At 43.2% G+C, this 9550-nt stretch overlaps 1 long non-coding RNA gene across 1 annotated transcript; it reads right to left on the bottom strand.

The window, feature by feature from the left end:
- Nucleotides 1-3204: 3204 nt before the first annotated feature.
- On the bottom strand, nt 3205-5162 carry LOC309659743. Its single transcript, XR_014262933.1, has 2 exons — nt 4582-5162; nt 3205-3704 (listed from the first exon to the last, which is right to left on the bottom strand). It is a non-coding gene; the product is annotated as an uncharacterized lncRNA (long non-coding RNA).
- Between the last annotated feature and the right edge of the window lie 4388 nt (nt 5163-9550).

Below are 9550 nucleotides of genomic sequence, written 5' to 3'. Positions count from 1 at the left end.
TGTAGATTTTCTGATGACGAATGGATAAAGAAGGTGTGGTATATATATACAGTGGAATATTACTCAGCCATAAAAAGGAATGAAATTGGGTCATTTGTATAGATGTGGATGGATCTAGAGACTCTCATACAGAGTGAAGTAAGTCAGAAAGAGAAAAACAAATATCATATATTAATGCATATATGTGGAATCTACAAAAATGGTACAGATGAACTGGTTTGCAGGGCAGAAATAGAGACACAGATGTAGAGAAGAAACGAATGGACACCAAGGGGGGAAAGCGGGGGTGGGGGGGGATGAATTGGGAGATTGGGATTGACATATATACATTAACATGTATAAAATAGATAACTAATAAAAACAAAACAAAACAAAACAAAATTGAATTGCGAGACCGGAAGAGAGAACTCTCACATCCTGCCATGATAGTAGAGCCCAACAGGAAAAAGACTCGTCTTCTTTCTTGGCAATAACTCAACCAGTGAAAAACCATGGACTCTTTATTTACTCCAGCCCTCCCAACTTCCTTTCCCCTTGATAAGAGTTCTTCTTTCTTCAGTGTGCTGGGACTTGCATGTGACTCACCATGGTTACAGACCCCAAATTACAATTCTCTGCTGATCCCAAATAAACCCATTTTTGCCAGAAAAATAACTGGCCATCTATTTATTTTAGGTCAGCATTTCAAAGTAATATTCTTCAATATTGAGATCCTATAAATTATTTAAAATAAAAATTTGGGAGAAAAAAAAGTATGTTAAAAAAAATACATCCACTATAGTAGTCAAGTATCTATACATCTATATCTACCTATCTGTCATCTATCTATATATCTTTCTGTGTGTATAGTCTTTACCTACAGAATTCTCATATCTAAGATCAATTGAAAGGAATAAAAAGCAGAGAATAAAATTCTCTTTCACCTTCATTTGATAAAGCATTCCAACAGTTCCAGGCAAGCATAAAGCATGCAGATCCAAGATAAGAAATGTTAGCTGGGGGGCCCACTTCCTCCCCGCCTCCCCTTAGGTTTCCATAGAAGGAAAGGATTAACCACTCCATCTCCCAGGAGGAGAGAGGAGGGGGAAAGACGTTTGAGTTTCCCTTCCAGGAGCTTCTTTTTGTCCCTCACGCTCTCCTCCCTGGGCTGCCAGACTTACCTGAACGGTACATTTGGGAGAAGGAACTCAGCCCAGCGCTCCCGCTACAGGAGAAGAGGCTGACTCTGCAACTCCACAAGTGAGCTTAGAAAAGCGAGTCCTTGTGGGGATGGCCCGCGGCGGTGCAGCCCTTCTGAGGGAGCTGTGCAGAGCGTTAAATTAGGTGCCATGTCAGGATCCATGTGCTATGTGCTTAATCTCTATCCTCCAAGCCAGCTTTATGAGTAGCAAAGTCTCACTTTGATCTCCATCTATGTGACTCTGTGTCTACCTCTCCGTTGGTTCCAAATTTGGAACAGGAAGGAAGGGGTGTTATCAGCCTCCGAAACCTCAGCAAGAAGCATGCATTCAACATCGCTATGTTATTCTAAATTAGTTTTTCTTCCTCAGTCGTCCTCAACATTTTCCGAGCTATCACTTCCCCATGCCATCACCTATATAAGAAACCTGTGGTACATCCTAATTCTGGTCTCACTTTCTCAACATAATTGCTTATCTTCAAAGTCAAAGTAGTGCACAGTAGAGGGAGAATCTAGGTGGCTGAGGAAGTCAGACCATCTCATTAATCATAATAACGATAATGACACCTACTAACACTACTGTACTATTTATATTTATAGTCTCTCCTTTAATCCTCACAGTAACTCTCTGATATAACTATCACTTATTTCCATTTTATTGAGGAGGAACCTGGGGCTCAAAGTGATGGTTCACACGGGAAGTGGCAGAACATCCTATGGTTTGTACGCATGCCTGGCTGGGTCTCAAGTCTCTGTTGTTTCTAACAAGTTTCTTTCACATATAAGCTATAAAATTTCAGAACATTTCAAGTTTTCTTGGGTAGTGACTAGTCTTAAATACTCTTTAAATTAATGACCCCTATTAACTAGTTTGTTGCTGATGCCCAGGTTGTAGTGGCATATTATTAGTTTTTGTTATCTTAGTTGATGTCAGTATTTTGTGTGAAACTGGCAAGAAATTTAAATCTTTTTCAACGTGGTCAGATATTTTACTTTTTATTAATTTCATGTTCAAGCTGTCCAAGAATCCATTTCTACTTTTATCTGAAATTTATGTCTTTCTCTTAATCATTTACTGCTCTTGGTATAATCTAAAAAATTTTTGCTGCTACCTGCTTCTTTAAAAAAAAAAAAAATTTCTATCACCCATGCTAGAGTGGAGACTAAATCATCTTTATGTTCTCCATATAGAAAGTTACATTACAAAATCACTGTCATATAAAAAGCCAAAGAAATTGGGGGAAATAGTTCTATTGAACCAGTCTTTTAATAAATAAAAATAACTTATTTTTCTGAAAAAAAAAGAAACATAATTTTAAATTCTGACCTAAAGAGTCAATTCAATCAGTAGAGTTTCAGAGAAGCATGGAATTTCTAGACTTGAAAGGTCTCTGGATATCATCAAGTCCTACCCCCATACCCCTTCATTTACAGATGAGGAAACTCTCAGAAAGATTAGATCACTTCCCAATAATTTAATGGTAATTTGTAAAAAGTATGGGTAGTCCAAACTGCTTATATGATTACGAAGTTAACTGTGCAGAGATTTTATTCCCAAAGGTCTCTTATTTGACTATCCAATTGTTGAAATATGCCCTGGATGACCAACTCAAATGTATGGCTTGGGCCCAGGAGAAACAAACAAACTGAATTTATAACCAAAATATGTGCTATTCCCCCCACTCCTGCCCAATTGCTTTGGGAGATAGTTTTAAAGGGGAAACATATAATTCTTTCATAGAAGAACAGAAACATTGGGTTTGTGTCCATCCAAGCTTTGGGTTTCACATTTTATAGTTAGTTATGGGATGGTGGTATTCACAATGAAAATTTAATTTCTAGACCCAAAGAGAATTGCATCCATGTCACAATTACAGATGTTCAAGAGGGCTAGTTTGTCTTGGATGCACAGTCTGACATTTTGTAAGCATTTTGGATTTGGTTCACATGGGAAGCTGTCAATTACTGCCATAAAACCAATCTTTCTTAACTAGAAATACACTTAGAAACTCCATTTCTGACACTTTCAGGAATTTTCTTAGCATTTTACCAAGAAATATCACTTACTTGGAAAGGAAAACAACTCCCATATTTTCCGTTATAAATGACCCTTTGCCATGCGAGGAAGCACATGCATACACCGTCCAACGCTGCTGGGCTCTGTGTACACCACGGGGGCCAGTGAGCCCACTGCAAGCCCAGGCTCAGCCCAATGTGGGACCAGTTGGAGGTAAGGTGGGGCATTCTGGACTTCACCTTTCTGTTCTGGTAATACTGCTATGCCTTGTCCCAGTGACCAAACTTCAGTTGGTCCCTGGGGCCTTCCCTTGTCTCCTTCTTCTTGGCCCAATGCCCTCTTCTGATGTCCTTCTTACAGGATCCTTCCAGATGTAGTGCAAAGCAGTGAAAAGGGCACTGGCCTCGAAGTCAGATGGTCCCAGGTTAGGTTTCCATGCTAGGATCCATCACACTGGTTTGTGACCTTGGGGATGTTTCTTTAGCCTCTGATCCTTGATTTCCTCACCTGTGAAATAGGGATAAAATAACTAATATGTAGAGTTGTTGTGAGGACTGAAGGAGATGGTATTTGTCTAACGTCGAACACAATACTTGGCATGTAATAGGTGTCCATAAGTCAGAGTTCTCCCTCTTGGTTACACTTTGGAATCACAGGGAGCAGTTTTTAAAAATACCCATGCTCAAGACCCATGACCCAGGATTTGACTTAATTGTCAATTTTTAGAAGCTCCCCATGTGAATCTAATATACAGCCAGGATCATACACCCACTATTATAAATGTTTCTCTCTCTCTTCCTTGCTTCTCCAGTTCCTTATAGAAATGAAAATTTAATCATGAATAATCTAGAACAGTTCAATTTCTGGAGTCTGACTCAGGACATGGTACCCCAGGTTCACAATCTTTGTGATGTATTTAAATTATTCCCTGGTACATGGTTACTATAACTGCACATGTTGAATTCCTTCCAGTGTGTCTAACATTTTAAAACTTTTGTTAACATATTTAAATCTCAACTAATCTTAATTTATCCCTATGAGATAAGTTGTATTATTGTCCCCATTATACAGAGTAAGAAACTGAGTCATGAATATACATTCATTTTTTTCAACAAATATTTATTGCATGCTGTAATTATGTGCCAGCCACTGCCTCTAGGTGATACGTCAAAGGGATACTTCTAGTTGAATGAGCTTGCCTGAGTCACAACATTTTAAGAAAGAAAGGAAGCCCAGACTTAACCCCAGACTGCCTGACTCAAAGTGCACTTTCCACTACAGCTCTTTGCCACACAGCGGAACTTCTCAGCCCAGTAGCAGGCACCAGAAGGGGTTCTTATTTATTCATCCATTCATCCCTCACCCTCCAGCGGGTGCTACTCACATCGTACTCTGCCTGAATGGTGCTCCCGGGAGTTGTGCAAGCCAGAGGCTTCTATCACTGCCATGCTACAGATAGGGAGCCAAGGCACACTGAGGGTCTTAGGATCACAATGCTAATAAGTGCCTCCCAAGCCTCAGGCTGGTTTGCAAGCTTCCAGAGGACAAGGTGTCCATCTTCTGTGTGGGCCATTGCCTTATATGCTGTAAGCGTTTGAGCCACATTAAACAACAGCTGAGCAATGCCTGGCAGGGCCCTCCTGCCAGAGTCAGTGCCCTGAGGGAGTAGGACAGGTAGTGAGTCTCATTGTGGATTCCAAGCGCATGCCAACCCTAAGCATGTGGCGACTGTGCGTCTCCATGATTATATTTAGCTTGTATTGCACCACATACTCAACCAAACATATTAAAACACTACCTGCATCCAAAGAACTAAACATACAAAAAGACAGAGAGAAAAGGGAATGAATGTGTCAGGAGGAAGAGAGTGAGTCTCTTCTTTCCATGCTGTTTTGGAGTTCTGGTTTGTCCTGAGAGTTGATATCAGGTACTGAATCAATACTTAATGCTTTTTGTTTTTCTTACTGGTAGGTACAGTGGAAAGACATGGCCTTGAGAGGCTGATAATGTGGTTCTCTCTTCACTGATTTCTCAAGTACATTGACCTGGGGGCAGCCAGCAGCCTTGATCGGGTGAGGCCAGCCTCATTCAGAAAGTCTAGAACGCCGGTTCCCCAACTGTAGCGTGTATCAGAATGATCCAGAGAGCTTGTTAAGACACGTATTGCTGGGCCTCATTCCCAGAGTTTGTAACTTATTTGCATTTCTAACAAGTTCCCAGGTGATGGTGTTGCTGCCTGTCTGGAGACCACACTTCTAGAACTTCTGGTCTCCAAGAACAAGATAGTTCCATGGATGCTAGAAGGGGCCCAATCTAAGACTAAAAGGCAAGGGGAAGCAGGGGAAGGGTTCACTACTATTTATGTAGAAAATGAGCTGGCCTATACATAGACTATTTCTGGATGGTTATAAAATACCACGAACAATTGTTGCCAGGGGGCGGGGGGTAGGGCACTGAGGGTCAGGGGTGCTATGTTGATTGTTCTCTGGGCCTGTCCCCAACCCCAAGAACACCTCAGCTCATTTCCCTTTCTCTCCTCTGTTCCTTTCAGAGAGCCTGCCCTCCACAGCCGCCATCATCCAGTTCCCCTTGATGGTTGGTTGACTTCCTCTTAGATTTGGCCAATGGGAGGCACCAGCAGGAGATCTGAGGGTGGGAAGAGGGAGAGACAGAGCGATTTCTTCCATGCTCTCTCCCCGCTTTGGTGCATTGTCTGGAACACAACTAGTCCCAGCTCTCACTGGGCTCCACTAACAACATTTCCTTCTTTGGCTGTTGCTAGTCTTCACGTCCCTTTTTTAATCCCCTTAACCCTACCCACAGCTCTGTGAGTGGCCCCTTTATTAACGTCTCTGAATTTGAGTCTTCTGAAGGTAAATTTTGTTTCCTGACTCAGAAAAATGGGAAACTTATTAGTTACTGTGTATCTTTTTCTATCATTTAAATATTTTGCCATGTGCCTATAATAGCTGTTCAAAAAATACAAATATTAAGAAATAAATCATAGAAATGAAAATTCAATCTTGAATAATCTAGATCAGTAGGTTCCAAAGAGAACCACAGAAGAATTGGTCTACCTCAGTACCTAATGTTCTCTCATCTTGTTTGGCTTTAATCAGATGCCAGCAAGGAATCATTATTTATATTCTTAGACATCCCAGCCCTGTCAGTATAGCTAAGGTGAAAGCTATACTGGGCAAGGACAAGGACTGCAGCTGACGTCTCTTTGCAATGCACATGGTATCTGAGTAGCCAGGGTATAATACGGTTGCAAGAAACTTTCAGCTTGGGAATCACATGCGCTAAATTCAAATCACATCTATGCTACTTGGTTGTTTTGATTCCATGAGTCTCCTGTCCCTCCTAGGTCCCTAAAGGGGACTCATCACGTCACTCAAAGGGTCTGTACTCTTTGGACATGGCCTCCTGGATGCCATAAACATTAATACTTTTACATTCTCTCATGACCCTAAGAAGCAGAACATTAAACCCTTAGCTGTCTTCATTCCCATATATGTACACAGCATACCCTTACCCCATGCCCAAGTCACACCCCTACTGGCTGGAGGAGGGGTGGTCCAGGGGTCAAGCTTGGGAAAAGGCTTGGACCTAAGGCACTGAGACTTAGAGGGCACAAAAATTGTAAATAATGATTTTGAAAGCTTAACATCTATTTAGCAAGAGTAATGGTTTAAAGTGGAAAGCCGCCAGATGGTGTGCACTGTTAATAATGCCCATCTGTTTGTCCCAGGTGACAAAATGTCTCCTTATAGCTCTGGGGATCAGGTACGGGGTGAGGCAGGTTGAAGTGCATGTTGCTTAAAATAATACTATATAACATTTTTATATAACCATATTAAAAAAACCTTGAATGCTAATTTATTTTAGGTGACAGAATATCTGTTGCATCCAGAAGACCATGTCAGAACTTCCTGCTTCACACACAAGCCTGCCTCTAGGAGCATGCAAATGCCTCGCAGTAGATAGGGCTGCCTGTCTCCAGTGCTGCACTGGGTCACTCCTGACCTGCTCTGGTTCTGGTGACCTTGGCTCGTGAGCCTCTTCACCTTGACCTGGCTTCCTGACAAGGGCCTCAGGTGCTCTTGCATCAAAGGTCAGTTTGCTCCTGCTTCTCCACCTTGACCCTGCAAACTCTCCCCACCGGTGTCACAGCTGCAGATTAACAGGGGTTCCCTCCTTCCTCCTCGGTTCCTCAAGACCAGGTCACCTGGATGCCCAGCCTGAATGCTCTGGCGGGAGAGGGGACTAGACACTGAGCAGCTTCCTAAAATCTCTGAGGTGCAGTTTCTTCACCTGTAATGATATTTCACTGAGGGGTTACAGTGAAGACTGATGAAAAGCGTCGGTGGAGGGTGGTGATGAGGGCAGAGCAGGGCAACCCGCAACCACAGCCCTGGTGCGGTCTGCTCGCTATTTTCATACCCCAAGCACACTCCTTCCCTTGCTCTCTGTCTCACCTGCAATGAACACCCTCCCCTTGCTCACCACAAAGCTCCAACTCAACGCATCCCCTGTGTGAAGCCTCTTTACTATCCACACCCACAGGGATTTCCAGAATCCCTATAGGCATAGCATCCACCTAACTATACTTTGCCTTATGCTGCACTCAGTTACCTTCACCTGTGCTTGTCTCTCAGCTAGGATAGAAAACTCCGGAGAGCCATGTCTTCTATGTCTTTACACCTTCTCGCATGGTGTGTCTGACCCAGAGTTGAGAGGACAGAGCGAGTTTAATTATTTCTACTCACTGTGTAATGCATCTTGTCCTATTATTTCAGTAGTCCTCAACCCTCACAATGCACTAGAATCACCTGGGAAACTTTAAAGATACGCAGATTCTCAGGCTCATTTCACTAGGTCTAGAAAGGAGCCAGCTTTGGATGTATGTTTAAAACCTCCCCCAGTGGGCTTCCCTGGTGGCGCAGTGGTTAAGAATCCACCTGCCGATGCAGGGGACACGGGTTCGAGCTCTGGTCGGGGACGATCCCACATGCTGCGGAGCAACTAAGCCCGTGCACCACAACTACTGAGCCTGCGCTCTAGAGCCCGCAAGCCACAACTGCTGAGCCCGCATGCCACAACTACTGAGCCCACGTGCCGCAACTTCTGAGCCCGCGTGCTACAACTACTGAAGCCCATGCTGCTAGAGCTCGTGCTCCGCAACAAGAGAAGCCACTGCAGTGAGAAGCCTGCGCACCGGAATGAAGAGTAGCCCCCGCTCGCCACAACTAGAGAAAGCCTGTGCACAGCAACAAAGACACAGTGCAGCCAAAAAAGAAAAAAAAGAAAGAAAAACCCTCCCGCAGTGAGTTTAACTAAGGTGCAGCTCAGAGCACTGTGTGAACCGGGATGACTTTGTCCTCAGCTGTACTGAATTCCCCTGCCACTTCAATTTGTCTGCTGGCTGCACTTTCTCCGTTTTAATATTTCAAATTATATCTTACAAGTTAAATTGCAACCCTCAGCTTCTTTTTGATATAATGTACAAGGAATCATCTTTAAGGCAAGTGAAAACTTTCTGCCATTACCTCATTGGGCAGAGAGTCAAGCTGTAAAAAACCAGCCGAGTAATTTCTTCAAACTGAGACTTTCATTAATCAGTGAGCCGTCCTCCAAGCACCTGTGTGAAGCCAGGCGGTCACCATTTGTAACATTCTGCTTCCTTCCCCCAAATAAACCAGACAGGAGAGCTAGCAATCAACAAAGACCGAAGGTACTTTTACCTATTGGGGTCACCAATAAGTAATGATAAAAGAATAGGAAGGGGCTTCCCTGGTGGCGCAGTGGTTAGGAATCTGCCTGCCAACGCAGGGGACACGGGTTCGAGCCCTGGTCTGGGAAGATCCCACATGCTGCGGAGCGGCTGAGCCCGTGCACCACAACTAATGAGCCTGAGCTCTGGAGCCCGCGAGCCACAACTACTGAAGCCCGCGTGCCTAGAGCCCGTGCTCCGCAACGAGAGAAGCCACCGCAGTGAGAGGCCTGCACGCCGCAACAAAGAGTGGCCCCCACTTGCCTCAATTAGAGAAAGCCCACGCACAGCAACAAAGACCCAATGCAGCCAAAAATAAATAAATAAATACATACATACATAAATTTATAAAAATAAAAAAGAATAGGTAAAGAGGGAAAAAACAAGAATGATGAATTAATGAGGCTATTATGACAAAATGATTTAATGGCAAATACGTGAAAGTGAATTAATGAGGCTTTGATGGCATTTACAAGTTTCATTTCCCTTGAGTATCTCAGTGAATTCAATATCTCCTGAAAAACTTTTAAGAATATTCTATTTTGAAGACTTTCTGCTAACAAGACAGGAAAAACAGCCT

The sequence above is a fragment of the Balaenoptera physalus genome (assembly GCF_965194825.1).
Source record: "Balaenoptera physalus genome assembly, chromosome: 4".
Lineage (NCBI taxonomy): Eukaryota > Metazoa > Chordata > Mammalia > Artiodactyla > Balaenopteridae > Balaenoptera > Balaenoptera physalus.
This window is presented reverse-complemented; position numbering and strand designations above follow the sequence as displayed.